The following is a 15,483-nucleotide window of genomic DNA, read 5'->3' on the forward strand; positions in this document are numbered from 1 at the left end:
AACAGAGTATTGAGTATGGGCTCTCAGAGACTGAAACAGCAAGCATGGGGACACGGAGCCTGCATGGGTCTACACCAGGTCCTCTGTGAGTTATAGCTGCTAGCTTGGTGTTTTTTTGTTTTGTTTTGTTTTTTTGTTTTATGTTTTGTTTTGTTTTGTTTGGTTTTTCGAGACAGGGTTTCTCTGTGGTTTTGGAGCCTGTCCTGGAACTAGCTCTGTAGACCAGGCTGGTCTCGAACTCACAGAGATCCGCCTGCCTCTGCCTCCCAAGTGCTGGGATTAAAGGCATGCGCCACCACCGCCCGGCTAGCTTGGTGTTTTTTGTGGGACTCCTAACAGTGGGGGTGGGTATATTTCTGACCATTTGCCTGCTCCTTAACTCTTTTCCTCCTATTGAGTTGCCTTGTGTGGACTTGAAATGAAGGTTTTTACTTTGTCTTGTTGTATCTTGTGTTGCCCTGTTTGGCTGTCATCTCTCAGAGGCCTGCTCCTTTCTGAAAAGGAACAGAGATGGAGTAGATTTGGAGGAGATGGAAAACAGGAGTATCATGGAGGAGTAGAGAAAAGGGAAACTGTGGTCAGGATGAATTAGATAAGATAAGAACCTATTTTCAATAAAAAAAATAAAAACACAGCATTTTCTAAATCAGACTAAAGGGTGTTAATACAAGAACACTGATAGCTCATGGAGTTGCACATTCCTTAACAAAACCAACTTTCTCTTCCGTGGAAGCTTTCATTTGCCAATAGCTTCTCAGCTAGTGCAAGAACTTCATGAGCTCTTCCACTGTCCGTGTCAGAATTTGTACATGCGGTGACAGCTACTGAGCACGGTGTGCAGCAGCCCTGGCATCTCCATCAGACGCTGTGTCACTACTGCTGTCTACTAATCTGTCTCTAAGAATCCGTCAGCTTCCCTCTAGTCCTACACCCATTCTTACACTAAGTGGACACTACAGGATTTACAAAAGATCACAAAACCTTAGAAAGGAACTGCTGGAGAATAAGCAAAAATTTAGAGGAAAGTGAAAGAGGGTGGATTTAATAAAAATCACATTATATACATCCATGAAATCTTCCAATAATTTTTTAAATGGGGAAGAAAGTGATAATACTTACCTGTTCCTTCCCCAACCTCTAAAATCATCCCTTTACTGTTATATGCTGAGAGTCAAATTCAGTACTATAGACTGAAACAAAAGGAGACTTTTCTACCACCTCTAAGAGACTAAGAGCATTGGAGGAAATCTCCACAAGTAAATACACAGTTGTTCAGTGTTAGCAGTGGCATGAGATAAGAACATGACGGGAGTTTGTGAACATGGAGTTCCATCTGGACGCCAATATAAACTAGAGAGATCAAATAAATTTCCTAATCAAACAAGTCCTGAGATCCAGCACAACTTTCCAACAGCCTTCCTTCACCTACGTAGTGATTCTGCATGTAGATAGCATTGTGTCACTGGATAGGATGCCAGCTGTCCCTTTTCATTCATTCCCCTGGTACTGAGCACCTATTGCATGCCATACATTGCTAGGCATTGAATTTCCAGATTGGAGTGAGACAGGATGTTCTCTGGGCTCATGAGTTTTTTACCAGTTAAAAATGGTTACAGCCTTTGTAAAGAAATGCCAAATTGTGTAAGATTAATAATTACAAACGACATGATCTTTTACAATGTTTGATGTCTGACTTCACACCACTCAGACTTGATACTGTCCTTATATTTGATACTGTCACCTGTAAATAAATTTTACTATTTGCTTCGTTTCAACAAATTGTTTTCAAGATTCTGATATAACAAAGGTGAAGTACATTAAATATTAAAGTGATTCAGAAGGTAATATTTTATAGAACTCTCCCCACGCTCTGGCTCCTACAGTCTTTCTACCCCATCTTCCATGATGTCCCCTGGGCCTCGAAATAAACGATAAAGATATTTTATTTAGCACTTAACACTCATCAGTACCATATTCTCAGTATTTTGACATATAATTATGAGTCTCTGCTCTGACCATTAAGTCCACAGTCAGAAGAGAACAATGAGTGCATACACGCTGATGCCCAATTCACATTCTACACGCTATACAGTCCAACATCTTCTGCTGAGGGAGAGGTATCACCCACAATTCATATGGATTAAAGTATATTATTTTAGAAATGATTTAGCATATGTGTTTTGTATTTTATTTAGACTGTAGAATTTTATTCTATCCTTTCAACTTTAGTCTCTGTGTGTCTATGCCAATGGTGCATATTTTTTATGGACAACCAGTAGGTGAATACTATTTTTAAATTCAATTTACTAGTCTGTATGTCTTTTAGTTGGGAATTGACAACGTTAACATTCAGAATAACTGTTGAAAGGAACACACTGATTCCTGTCATTTTATTGTTTTCCTAGTGTTTGGTCCTTCGTTAACTTTCATTTTCTTATTTTCTGATCTGGTGCAGTTTATTCTTTCCTATATTTCTCTTTCCTTTTGGTATGTAGGAGCCTTCAAGTTTCTTCTGTAGTGCTGTCTCCATGATCATCAATTCCTTTAGTTTGTGTTTGCTCTAGAACATGCAATTCTTCAGTTTTGAAGGATAGCTCTACTAGAAATCATAAACGAGTTGTATGTAAAGTTGTGCGGTAAAGCCCTTAAATACCTCATTCCAATGTCCTCTTTTTGTCTTTCAGTTCTGAGGAATCTGTTATTAGTCATTTAATGGGTTTGCTTTCATATGCAAAACTGTCAGTATTCTTTCTTTGCTAGTATTTTACCTGGGCTGTGGTACAGAGAGGCCCTTTGCTCAACTTACAAGTTTGTTTCTTATTTCCATGACCACTTCTTCCCCTTGCTTTTGAAAACTCTTTAGTGAGTTTGTTGGACATATTTCTTGTGCTTTGAGGTCTTACATTTGAACTTCTTTTATCCTCAAAACTTAGTGGTCTATATTTTTTACTGGTATCACACCTTTACAAATACCATATTCTATACATATTTTCTTATTCTTTTATGTGTTGTATCTTTGGAGCTGTCTTCCAGCCCTAATATGTGGCCTTCAACTTACCCATTCTGTTGACCAAGCTTGGTGGGATGTGCCTATACCTGCTGACCCCTCTTATCTTCTTTTTTGCTCTCTTTCACATAACACTAGAGATAAGACAGACCTACAGTAGTCTCAGTATAAGCATGAAAATTATGAGCTGGGCGGTGGTGGCGCACGCCTTTAAACCCAGCACTTGGGAGGCAGAGGCAGGCAGATCTCTGTGAGCTCGAGACCAGCCTGGTCTACAAGAGCTAGTTCCAGGACAGGCTCCAAAACCACAGAGAAACCCTGTCTCGAAAAACAAAAAAACAAAAACAAAAAACAAAAAACAAAAAAAAAGAAAATTATGTAGGGAATATCAATCCAGGATTGCTTCTGCTTTAGCTACATCCATTATAAAAGGGCAAAGGAATTCTTTCTGTTCACCAAGGAAGAGGACAGATAAGAATTAGCTTAAAAAGGAAGAACTGGCCAGCAGACTAAATTGTCTCCTGGAGAGACTCCATAGTCACGTGGCAGAATAGATGACTGCAAGATCAGGCTCCTAGTCTTTAGAACAGCAAATGCCCTACACATATATGTTATAGAAAACGATTTGAATAAAGCAACACATTGTATTTTAGTGAAAAAAAATTAGCATCAAGCAAATCACCTTATCTTATTAGGACGTCTACACTGTAGTAAAAGAAGCTATAGAAAGAACTATAAAATCAGGAGTTTGGAATACTTTCTTACTCGTATTTTTGATCTCATGCTTAAACCTTAGAAATATTTCATACAAATTAAAAAACCAAGAACTTCTGAACATTGATCAGAACAATAAACAGAAAATCTGTAGAAGAGAAATTGTCTATAAGAATAGAAGCTAAAAGACAAGCATTCAGCAATTTACATTTACTGTCTAGAGAAATAGCCCCTCTTTGGATAGTCAAACACAAAAATAGATATGTGGACGCTGCAGAAGCCAGGCTCCAGTGGCACTGCAATGACATGAAAAATGAAATTTAAATACATTGCTAAGAAATTCTTCAAGGTAAGTGACAAATCAACGTCTAGAAATAAAGTCAAATGTATGTTCAGCAGAGGATGACAAAGTGTTTGGAACATATAATATGACAGAGTTCTTTCCACAAACATCGATTATAGCAGAGCAGCGGGTAGGCTGTCTGGAAAAAAAGTAATGTTGTCTCTGTCTGACACTGTGTGTGGCATATAACTGGACAGCAAGAGCATTTGCTGTGCACTCCTGAAATAACTTAAAGGTAAAAGCAATAGCAGAAGTACATTTTGTAAAGTTAAGTCAGGCGGTCATCAGATATATAAGGCAAGAGATGTACGGTAATGTACTGACTTTAGAAGAAAGCAAATGGATTACCTATTTGTCTCTTGATGCAACTAACACCTGATACAAACAGCTTTGTTTAGCCAGGGTTCACTTCTGCTTAGAGTTACAAGAAATACACTTCATCAGGGCAGGGAAGAATTGGTGACAGGAACAAGAGGCAGGTGATCGCATTGTGTTCATAGTCAGAAAAACGAAAGCAATAATGTTGGTGTTCTGTGTGCTTTCTCCTTTCATTCAGCTCAAGTTTCCAGTCTGTGGAGTGGTACTGCCCATATTCAGAATGGGTTTGTCCAAACAACTAACCTAGCCTAGAAAATTCCTTATAGACATGCCTAGAGATTTATTTCCATGGTAATGTTAAGTACTATCAAATTAAAAATATTAATCATCTCAGCAAATATTAGATTAATGATATCATGTTATCAAGCTTTCCATCAATATTGTTTTAAAAATTTAGACAGTGAAGTATTTTTCCAAAAAGAAAACAAGGTTTGTTTTTGCTCATTGTTTGGCTTCTGGTAAGAAAATACATCATTGTGGGAACACAAAGCAGAGAAAAATATTTACTTCATAAACTTCATAATTCATGAAACAGACTAAGACAGGAAATTTCAAAAGTCCCAGAATTCTGTTTAAGACATGTCTACAATGACTTAGGAACATCTTCTCAATCTTCTCAATGCCAAAGGTCCATGGCATTTCCTAGTAGTACCTCCCAGGGAAACAAGCCTTCAACAAGTGGATTCCAGGAGTCCTTCATCTAGATCAGGAGATACTACATTCTGAATTTATTTAGCCTTTTATCACTTCAGTAACATTTGTTGAGTAGCATCTACATGTTTTATTTACCATGATTTTAATTTTTAAATTTTCATTTTTATTTTTTCAGCATTTGCATCTCTATTTTGAGGTATTCTTTCATAGCAGGTACTGAAAACAACTGCTACAAACATCAGAGGGGATGTGGAGAAAAGGGAAGCCTCATTCACTATTGGTGGGGTTGCAAACTATTCCAGCCACTGTGTAAAATCACCAATCACTAAAGCATCTACCATACAACCCAGCTATATCCTGCCTTGGTATCTGTGCAAAGGACTCAGCATCCTACTCCACAGATACTTGCTCAGTTATCCAAATCGCTGTTCTATTCACAATAGTTAGGAATTTAAACAACCTAATGCTCTCCAACTAGTGGATGATTAATGAAAATAATGTGGTCTATATACAATATGGAATACTATTCAGTTGTAAGGAAATAAAACCCATATTTCATTTAGATAATAGTGTTCTCTTTGGATTTTTTCAAGAATTTATTCATGTTTTTTTTTGCTTTCATGAATATTTCATAATTCTCTTGAATTCTTTCGTTTTTCTTCTAATTAATTCTCTTTGGAATTCACTTCTATGGAGTTTCATAATTTTAGGAAAAGTCATATTGTATTTATTTGTCACTTGCAAGCAAGGCATCCTAATCAATATATCATCCCTATGCAATTAGCATCACATACTTGCTAGGATCCTCATTGTCCCAGGATAGCTCCTATATATTTATGATCCTACTCCTAAAGTACCAGCATTTGTTTTATTAAAGGTCAGTTTAGAGTGTGTGTGTGTGTGTGTGTGTGTGTGTGTGTGTGTGTGTGTGTGTGAAGGTGTTTGTGGAGGTCAGAAGAGGACATTGAATCCCCTGGAGCTGGAATTATAGTAGTTGTGAGCCACCTGATGTGGGTACTGGGAACCAAACTCTAGTTCTCTGAAAGAGCAACAAGTGGTCTTATTCACTGAATCATCAGTACCATCTGCTAGCATTTCTAAATCTGGTTTAATGAATCCATTCAATCAATACAAAAGAAACATTTACTATGTATTACATCATCTGCTGGATATTAGATAATGAAAAAATACGACTCTCAAATTGCTAACTGACGTAAAATGATATAGATAAGTAAACAATTCCAGTATAGCACAGTTGAACCTAAAAACACATACACAGCTGTAGAAGCACAAAGCTCAAGTATCATTCAAAGGTACAGGTTAGCAAGAAACACACCTAGAGTGACTCAGTTTGATTAGAAGAGTAGGAATTCTAGACAAAAGAAAAGTATGCAAAACAAACAAAGTTCCAAAGAATTATAGGCTGAAAATTAGGTGGGGCTATTTGTGAGGCAGTAGGACCAGGGTCTATCCCTGGTACATGAGCTGGCTTATTGGAGCCCATTCCCTATGGTGGGATGCCATACCCAGCTTTAATGCAGGGGCTAGGGGCTTGATCCTGCCCCAACTTAATGTGCCAGACTTTGTCAACTCCCCATGGAGCCCTTACCCATTGGAAGGAGTGGGTGAAGAATGGACTGGGGAGAGGTAGGAGGGGCTATGGAAGAAGTAGGAGGAGAACTGTAGATGGAATGTAAAATGAAATTTAAAAAATAAGTTAAAATTTAAAAAAGATGATTTTTAGCAACAATTTGGACAGTAGTCTAAGAATATAACAAGAAAACTGCAAGTACAAAAAGCGAAGGAAGAAAATTGATATATGCATTTAGGTGAGAAATAAAACTTGAAATAAGATGATAATGATAGATTTGAAGAGTAGGGAGTTGCCCCATCATTTGCCTCTAGGTTTAATTATGTAGTAAGATTTTTACTTACCAATGTTGTACCAATTTAGAGAGATATTACATAGGATAATTAGGATAATGAGGGGGTGGAATCCCAGCATCTAAATCTACAAATGTGTTCTGAGGACTTAAGCTAACACAAGTCACAGCCTGGGAGTTCAGCTCCCAAGGTTGCAGGCAGGGTTGCCAAAAGAATGCCTCAGAGCACTGAAGACTTTAGGAAAATTTCTTATCTATTTAAAGGGAAAAGGCTCATATACATGATCTGAGGGGTCATGTTCTTTTTATTTCTTGCTCTCTTTTCCTGGTTCCAATTCTATAATTCTAAATCTTTAGGTTCAATTCCCGTTTCAATTCTCTGTTCCAATTCTTTGTTCCAATTCTCCTTAATTCCCTTGTTCATACAGCTTATCTACACATTCAACAGCAAACTTTTTGCAATAAAAGGTTACACAAACTTCTTCTCTGAGTCACAATGCATTTCTTGAGTAAATGATGAGGGGCAGAGCTATTTACCATGGCAACACATAGGCAGGGGCAAAGAGTTTGGGGTGTTGAAACTTTCTTTGACAAGGGCTGGCACTGAAAAGTGTCCCAAGCATACATTTTTTTTTTTTAAATCCTGTATGTAGCCCCAGAGTTTGAGGAGGGAAGTTTGCAACTTTATTATTCAAGACTGTGTGACGAGACCATCTTCTGCGGCCCTGACTCTCTGTGAAACTTTTTTCAAGTAAAGCTATTTCTCTCTAAACTTGGTTAATTGGTTGTTAGTCTTGTTATCCATATAAATTTTAGGACTTAAACATAAACAGTTAGTTAGCTGGGCCTTGAACTTTGTACCATAAACTGAGATTAGAAGTTTGTGGAGAGTGTTAATTGCTAGGGAATTTAGTAGGGAGTGGTGGCTGGTCTCTTATCAGCCAGGCCTGGCTAGAGAAACTGACATAATATTTTAGGCTGCTCTGTGCTAATAACCTTAGCTAAATGCCTGCAATTTTATCCTTGTGCATATCTGTAAGGTTTTTAACTCATGATCTATTCACAGAGACATGTAGTCTAGTTTAGATTTGTTCTTGGGATTATGAATCAATCAATTGTATGTGTTTTGTCTTAAAATTGAGAAAAAATTGTTTTCTTTATGCCAGTCTGAGCTAGGGATAAAAAACAGAGCCTAAATGTCTTATAATCTTCATGGAATAATAGATCTGGTTAAGAAGCATTTCCTAGTATATTTTCTATATATCAAAATTATACAGAATAATGAGAAGTCATCTTCCTGACCATCCACAGATATATGTGCCCGTAAGATTGAAATGTAATCATGAAATTACATATACACATCACATGAGATTAGATTACACAGTACAAAGTAAGTCTTGGGGAGATACCATAGCTGTCTTTGCACATGTGGATTGACAAACAGGAATAGTGAGTATTTATAGGCAATATTTTCATAAGCCTTGCCTATGAATTTCCTCCATCAGCTTAGTTGATCACCTGATGTGTCTGCCTTATAAATATCAACTGTCATCTGCTGTAACCATGTCTTGGCCAACAACAGCTTACAGCACAAAAGAACTGTATAGAGCTATCCTTCCCACTGATTTCCATGTTTTGTAGTATTTGACATATCTCCCATCTTTAAGCTGCCTGGAGGTTGTGTAGGTTGGGCCAGGGTTCCAGCTGTCAAGAGACATTATCCATGCTAGACTGGGTGGGCTTTGAAAATAAAGCTACCTTTTAGTCATTTCTAGTCCTTTAAGTAATTCCTCACCTATATTCCTATAACTAACTTCAATAAAACTCATTAGCTCAATGAATTGGAATTTGGTGATTTTTTTACTTTGTCATCAGTTACCAATCTTAGGTGAGTAGAGACTTGTACACATCTCTCCTTAGTGTCATACAATGCCTTTGCAGAGAGTGTCTTTCAACATGTATTTAATAGCCCTAGTCTACAGATCTGATCAAAAGAATGAGATTGAAATTGTCACCCCAGAGGCACTCAGATGGATTCCTAGGTAAAGGAATTTCTGCTAAGCCTGAAAACCTAAGTTAGATCCCTGTGGTCCACATAGAAGAAAGAGAATCAACTCACACAATTGTCTTCTGACCTCCATAAGCATGCCATAGTATGCACTAATGTGTACACCTCCCAACACACGCACACATCCACATATCCATGAACACATGCAAATAAGTCTAAAAGTATTTAAAATATCTTTTAAAAATAAGAAATAAGTAAAATCCTATTCTAGCAACAATTTTAAATTCCAAAATTCCACAGATTAAACTGAGGAAAGCAAAAGACTGGTAAGATTCACAAACCAAAAACAAATATGACTTTTTTCAAATACAAATCATGACTATAATTATATGTACCTGTTAAATAAGAGGCACTTTCTCATTTTCTCTGCAACTATAATATCGTCATTATTGTCTAATTCTCACAGTACCATTGTGATGCGGTTATCCCCATTTTGAGATAATACAGTCGAGGTTCTGGTAAATTCTATAGTGAGTCAAGGTTGTGGATGTATTAAGAGATGGAGGTAGATCACTTAGTTAAGTGTGTGCCTTAAATACCAATGGTTGTCCTATGACGTCACATTGCTATTGATCAGTACTTTTGTCTTATAAGAAGCTCTGGCTTTTGGAGTACAGGCAAAATGATTAATAATACAAGAATGATTCCAAAGAATTCTTAAAACACCAACAATAAGCAACCCTAAACACTATACACATACATTATAATTCATGCAGAAAGGTATACACACTTGCCTTTTTATGTCATACTGGAACTGCTCAGTGAAACAAAGCCAACCATAGAGTGCACTATGTATCCTTCAGGCTTTGTTCAGTTAGCAAACTTTCCTCATCTTTAGAATGCCATTCATTTTGCCGTGTTATTGTGTGTGAAACAAACTTATGCTGTGAGCCATATGCCATCAGGCCAGACCTTAACAACCTTGAAATATAGAATTTTCAATGTTTAAAGCAATGCATGGAACATGGAGCATGCTCTTAACATCTATCCTAACAAATAAACCTACCTTATCCTCATCAATACATGGTCCTAAGTCACATGGAAGAAAAGATACCCAGTTCCAATCTTTGTGATAATGAAATTCATATTCTTTCCCTACATCAAAGGTCTGCAATTTGAATTTCATGATGCACAGAAATACTTATTCATGCTTTGTATGTTGTCTAATTAAATCCAAAATTAGCTGTATAGTTCCCCTGTTAGAGTTGAACTGCACACTGCTCCTACACAAGATTGTGCTTTTGTGATGCACTTCAAGCTAGAAAAAGTTGTTGAAAATTTTACCAAGTACCTTCAATTGCATTTGGTTTAATATGCTGATATAAATAAAACAATAAAGAATTATTACTGACTGAGCACTCATTGTAGTTCATGCATTGTTTGGAAGTTTTAAGATTATTTCATTAAGCTCTCTTTGTTCCCAAGATCACATATGCAGCCACAATACAAATATTCAAATGTCTATATGTATATTTTGAAGCCTATGCATATTTTGCTATTCCCTTTCCATGTTACATGGACATAGCGTCTTTTCTATAGTGTTAGGAGATAAGGATAATCTACTGCAGGGTTTTTTACTCCTGACACAACTATCTTACTTGCTAGAAAATAAATTTATTACACTCTCTTTAGACAGTAAATCTGTCATTCAAAAGCAAAGTTCCAAACATTTCCAACTCTCACATTCACCCCCTACCAAGTCTATACATAGGTACTAGGGTTTAAGCCAATAAATTAGTTTTCTCCCAAGTTAATGGCTTTTTACCTCCAGTACTATCCTGTTCGGTCTTTTAACTTCCTCTAGGCCACCAATTCAGTTCTTACACGTAAGAAGTCTAGGTTCTAAATCTGCCTATCTATATTCAGCAGGTACCTTTAAACTTTGACTGTTCCTGATCTGGAAGTTTAGAAAACAAGTGATAAATGTGAATCATTAATTCTGGTGATGAAACTCTTCATCCCAACTAAAGAGGGCGTCCTTTTCCAGTGGCCATCAGGGTACTTGGGCTTGTCCCTGTTCTCCTGTTTCTATATTACTTTCTTAGCATCCCCGTTACTAAGGTCTCGTTTTGAACATAGATTAAGATTCTGGGTGAGAGAGCCTAGACAACAATGAGGACCCTAATAGAGATTTACATAGAACTAACCTACATGGGAAGTAGAAAAAGACAAGATCTCCTGAGTAGATTGGGAGCATGGGGACCTCGGGGGGGGGGGGGGAGGTGGAAGGAGAGGAGAGATAGGCATATATTTTTAAATTAATTGAAACCCTCTGAGAAAGGCATCATCAAAATTTATACAAAGACATTCACAGCACAGAAAATATACCCAAATGCCACAATGTGGCTAAGATCTCGTATATTTCTATACATTTATTAGTCTGAAAATCAAAAAAAAATTATACCAACCATTCATCAAGAGCTTTTTTTTTAAAGCACAATATATACATCAATATAAACCCCAATGCAAGCTATGACTGATTCAGCTGATATAGCCAATGGGTTACCCTCACAATAAAATACCAATGAAAGATAACAAAGCTACTTATAAGAGAATAAATGTTTAGACAAATATTGTTGTTGCACAAAAACGTTAACATTCCTAGAAAGAGGAATTTGGGGTTTCCTTGTCAAGGGCACACACAGTAGCCCTGGATAAAAAAAAGAAGCCTCATGGACAGAGAAGAACCACTCCTGGATCAAACAGGTCTGAGAGGCAATTTTTAGAGGAAGGCCTGTTCGTCAGACCAGCTCCTTCACAGAACTTTTGGAATCAAATTTACTGTGCAGGAGTACTGCCACTCCCAACCAGGAAAGATCTGACATATGTATAAAAAAGCAATTATGTCGTAAGTTTGAGCCAGCCTGAGCAATGTGGTAAAATACTGTCTCAGAATAAATCAAGAACAAAACAACATTATAATAAGGAGTATACAACTTTTTCCCTTCTAGAAACACGAAGAAACACATCATCAATGCTTGTACTACATGACAATAGCCATAAAGGGTTAAACCATGCTACACTTCTATACCCACAAATTTTCCTAGCATAAGACAACAGATAAAAGTCATCTAATGCAGTATTTTGGTTTCGTAGTTATTACTTTTACTTACTGGTATTATTGTTTTCACTTCCTAACTAGCAAAATAAGAAAGAGTAAAGAAAAAAAAAACCTTAACCTACATTATGTGATATCTTGCCTTCTTTATAAATTAACAGAATATGAAGCAGCACATTACAGCATCTCAGTAGTAAAGAGTAGAACAACTTACTAAACTAATACAAGAGTATAAGTTTCATATATCCAAAAGATGGCATTTGAAACCTATTGAGAAAGGCTAAATGAATAAATGAATATCTAAACATGTCTAACTATACATTTTAAGAAAAATAGTTAGAACTCTCCTTATTCTATATGACATTTATTAAAATAATATGACATATTTAAAACGTTTTGTATATTTGTACATAATATATTTACATTGACATAGTTTGTACATTATTATAAATTACAGATACAATAAGGAGTGAAATACAAATAAAAGACAATAAAAGTACTTGATATTTAGATACTATTTATACATTATGTGAAAAAGTATGACTATAATACCAAAACAGACAACTAAAAGATTAGCTATGTTGCAAAGTGAAAAACGGAAAAACATTTGTTGACGAAATACAAAACAAATGATGACATACAGCTGTGTGTTGCATTTTATCTCCCATGAAATCTTTCCACACTAATTCTCTTTTATTCATTCTTCTAAGTATTTTAACTTATTTCCCTATAATAATCTTTCAGAAAAATAAATTTTTGTGTTCAATTTTAAATTCCTTTTAACAGTTACTTTTTTTAAAATTACAATCTATAAAATCTTTATTTAGTTTCCACGATACCATATTCTTTTAGGAATACTTAATTTCTGAAGGTCTTAAGCTAATTTATAAATAGGATATCAAAAGCAAATTTTAAAAAACAAAAAAATGGAAAGAGTACTAAGTCGAGGTTTCCCGGCTCTCCCACTACACCACTGCCATTTCTGTGTAGCTTGAGGTCATATACACTCAGAACAGTGAAGCATGCTGTATTACACGATATTGTGTGAGTTTTCTTTGATTGTATGTGATTGATTTTCAGTGGTATGTGATATTCTTTTTTTTCCTTTTAGCTTTTGTTTATTTACTCTATGAATGTCAATGAGCATATTTCAGAAAACAGAACCCACCCAGATTGGAAGGAACTTCTCTCCCTTCATAAAGGAGAAACTGAAGTCAAACTGGTAAGTTAACATTAGTAGCAAAACGAATGAAATCATGAGTGGAAAATTTACTGAGAGAGCAATCTTAGATGTAGAACTATCCAAACTCACTAATAACTAGAAAAATAAGAAAAAATAAACCATAAAAGCACTATTTTTTTTCTAACAAATTGGAAAAAATGTAAAATAACAACGTACATTACTGTCTGGGTTGAGGCAGTTACTTTCATTTAGTAGACACGAGATGAGAGCATAAATTGGTTCAAATACTTCTATGGGGCAGTTTGATAACACTTATTTCTGAATAATTTAGAAACAGATCATTTCACTCAGTAATTTTTAGATTTAAATTTAAGAAAACAATTATATATGGGCATACATGTGTTTTATGAGGCTTACTCAGCATTGTGTCACCTTTCCCAGTAAACAGTATAAAAATATAAATAATCCAGCATAAAATTTTAATTGTTTAGTTACAAAGTAATAGTATACGAACATTACAAAAGTTATGATATAGAAATATGTTTGTTGCCATAGAAATATGTTGATAACCAAAAGTTGAATTAAAAAATGACAAAACACAGCATGATCTCCGTTTCAAAAACCATTATTCTATCTAAATATGGAAGGCATTAATAATTTTACATAATTATATGGATTAAGGAACATGCATAATTGCTTATTTGTATTTCTAACATTTCCACATTTGTCTACTTACAAGTATTAATGTTAAGTATTGAATAAGAATCAAAGAAGCATCCCTGCATGCAAACCTTGTTTACATCAGAACCCTGAGCCACCCCTTCCCAGCATGCACCTGTCTTCCTGGCAGTCCTTTTTACCTTTACCATGTCTGCTAGCTTCTATTTACCTTTACCTTCAACACCAACAATGTGCTAGCAGGACAACAGTCTTTACGTGTTCTCTTTGTTCTAAATTCTTTGCCCTATATTACTCTGGAGAGGATCTGTATAAAAAGATTCAAAGTAACTTCAGCTTCATAAAAGGAATTTGGCAATGACTTCTCTGTTTCAATATTGTGAAATACATTAAGGAGAATAGGTATTAGGTCTTCTTGGAAGTTCTGGTAGAATTCTGCATTGAAGCCGTCTGGACCTGGGCTTTTTTTGGAAGGGAGGTTTTTTATAACAACTTCTAATTCTTCGCGACTAACAGGTCTATTTAGATTGTTCACCTGGTCCTGGTTTAACTTTGGTATATGGTACTTATCTAAAAAAGTGTCCATTTTTTTTACATTTTCCAATTTTGTGGCATACAGGTTTTTGTAGTAAGATCTAATGAGTCTCTGAATTTCCTCTGTGTCTGTGGTTATGTCTCCCTTTTCGTTTCTGATTTTGTTAATTTGCGTATTCTCTCTCCGCCGTTTGATTAGTTTGGATAGGGGTTTATCAATCTTATTGATTTTCTCCAAGAACCAGCTTTTTGTTTCATTGATTCTTTGGATTGTTTTCTGTGTTTCTATTTTGTTGATTTCAGCCCTCAATTTGATTATTTCCAGTCTTCTACTTCTCCTAGGTGAGTCTGCTTCTTTTTTTTCTAAAGCTTTCAGGTGGGCTATTAAGTCTCCAATGTGTGCTTTCTCCGTTTTCTTTAAGTGGGCACTTAATGCTATGAACTTTCCTCTTAGCACTGCTTTCATAGTGTCCCATAGGTTTGAGTATGTTGAGTCTTCGTTTTCATTGAATTCAAGAAAGACTTTAATTTCTTTCTTTATTTCTTCCTTGATCCAGGTGTGGTTCAGTAGCTGACTGTCCAGTTTCCATGAGTTCATAGGCTTTCTGGGGATAGCATTGTTGTTGAATTCTAACTTTAATCCATGGTGATCTGATAAGACACAGGTGGTTACCGATATTTTTTTGTAACTGTGTAAGTTTGCTTTGTTACCGAGTATGTGGTCTATTTTCGAGAAGGTTCCATGAGCTGCAGAGAAGAAAGTATATTCTTTCTTATTTGAGTGGAATGTTCTATAGATGTCTGTTAAGTCCATTTGATTCATTACCTCCCTTAATCCTCTTATTTCTCTGTTAGGTTTCTGTCTGATTGACCTGTCCATTGGTGAGAGAGAAGTGTTGAAATCTCCTACTATTAGTGTGTGTGGTTTGATGACTGCCTTGAGTTTTAGTAACGTTTCTTTTACATAAGTGGGTACTTTTATA

General features: G+C 35.9%; 1 protein-coding gene across 1 annotated transcript in view; it reads right to left on the minus strand.

Moving 5' to 3' along the window:
* The window catches only part of Agbl4 (AGBL carboxypeptidase 4), a 1,086,156-nt gene that overhangs the window by 823,075 nt on the left and 247,598 nt on the right, over positions 1-15,483 (minus strand). The gene's annotated exons all lie outside the window — the stretch shown is intronic.

The sequence above is a fragment of the Chionomys nivalis genome, chromosome 11 (genome assembly GCF_950005125.1).
Source record: "Chionomys nivalis chromosome 11, mChiNiv1.1, whole genome shotgun sequence".
In the NCBI taxonomy this organism is placed as follows: domain Eukaryota; kingdom Metazoa; phylum Chordata; class Mammalia; order Rodentia; family Cricetidae; genus Chionomys; species Chionomys nivalis.